This window comes from Heloderma suspectum, chromosome 2, assembly GCF_057233095.1.
Source record: "Heloderma suspectum isolate Gila_16-S chromosome 2, 16-S_ref, whole genome shotgun sequence".
Taxonomy (NCBI): Eukaryota; Metazoa; Chordata; class Lepidosauria; order Squamata; family Helodermatidae; genus Heloderma; species Heloderma suspectum.
In genome coordinates, this window is record NC_139459.1 from 336279880 (window position 1) to 336281680 (window position 1801).

Consider the following 1801-nt stretch of genomic DNA (forward strand, 5'->3'; position numbering starts at 1 on the left):
TGTCAGTGTGATGTCTCTGCTCTTCACTATTTTATCAGGATTTGTCATTGCTGTCCTCCCAAGAAGTAAACGTCTTCTGATTTCCTGGCTGCAGTCAGCGTCTGCAGAAATCTTTGCACCTAGAAAGACAAAGTCTGTCACTGCCTCCACGTTTTCTCCCTCTATTTGCCAGTTATCAGTCAAGCTGGTTGCCATAATCTTGGCTTTTTTTTAGGTTTAACTGCAACCCAGCTTTTGCACTTTCTTCTTTCACCTTCATCATGAGGTTCCTCAGCTCCTCCTCGCTTTCAGCCATCAAAGTGGTATCATCTGCATATTGGAGATTGTTAATGTTTCTTCCAGTGATTTTAACTCCAGCCTTGGCTTCATCAAGCCCAGCACGTCGCATGATGTGTTCTGCATACAGGTTGAATAGGTAGGGTGAGAGTATACAACCCTGCCATAGTCCTTTCCCAATCTTAAACCAGTCCGTTGTTCCGTGGTCTGTTCTTACTGTTGCTACTTGGTCGTTATACAGATTCCTCAGGAGGCAGACAAGATGACTTGGTATCCCCATACCACCAAGAACTTGCCACAGTTTGTGATGATCCACACAGTCAAAGGCTTTAGAACAGTCAATAAAACAGAAGTAGATGTTTTTCTGAAACTCCCTGGCTTTCTCCATTATCCAGAGGATATTGGCAATTTGGTCTCTAGTTCCTCTGCCTTTTCTAAACCCAGCTTGTACATCTGGCAATTCTCATTCCATGAATTGCTGGAGTCTATCTTGCAAGATCTTGAGCATTACCTTACTGGCATGTGAAATAAGTGCCACCGTTCGATAGTTTGAACATTCTTTGGTGCTTCCCTTTTTTGGTATGGGGATATAAGTTGATCTTTTCCAATCTGTTGGCCATTCTTGTGTTTTCCAAATTTGCTGGCATATGGCATGCATCACCTTGACGGCATCATCTTGCAAGATTTTAAACAGTTCAGCTGGGATACCGTCATCTCCTGCTGCCTTGTTATTAGCAATGCTTCTTAAGGCCCATTCAACTTCACTCTTCAGGTTGTCTGGCTCTAGCTCACTAACCACACCATCAAATCTATCCCCGATATTATTATCCTTCCTATACAGATCTTCTGTATATTCTTGCCACCTTTTCTTGATCTCTTCTGCTTCTGTTAGGTCCTTGCCATCTTTGTTTTTGATCATACCCATTTTTGCCTGGAATTCATGTCCGATGTTTCTAATTTTCTGGAAGAGGTCTCTTGTCCTTCCTATTCTATTATCTTCTTCTGCTTCTGCGCATTGCTTGTTTAAAAATAATTCCTTATCTCTTCTGGCTAACCTCTGGAATTGTGCATTTAATTGGGCATATCTCCCCCTCTCACTGTTGCCTTTTGCTTTCCTTCTTTCTTGGGCTGCTTCCAGTGTCTCAGCAGACAGCCATCTTGCCTTCTTGGTTTTCTTTTTCTTTGGGACTTTTTTGTTGCCGCCTCCTGAACAATGTTGCAAACTTCTGTCCATAGTTCTTCCGGGACCCTATCTACTAAATCTAGTCCCTTAAATCTATTCTACACCTCCACTGCATATTCATGAGGAATATTTGTGAGCTCATATCTAACTGATCTGTGGGTCTTCCCTATTCTCTTGAGTCTGATTCTAAATTGTGCAATAAGAAGTTCGTGATCTGAACTACAATCAGCTCCAGGTCTTGTTTTTACCAACTGCATAGATGTCCGCCACCTTTGGCTGCGAAGGATATAGTCAATCTGATTTCGGTGTCGACCGTCTGGTGAAGTCCATGTATAAAGTCGT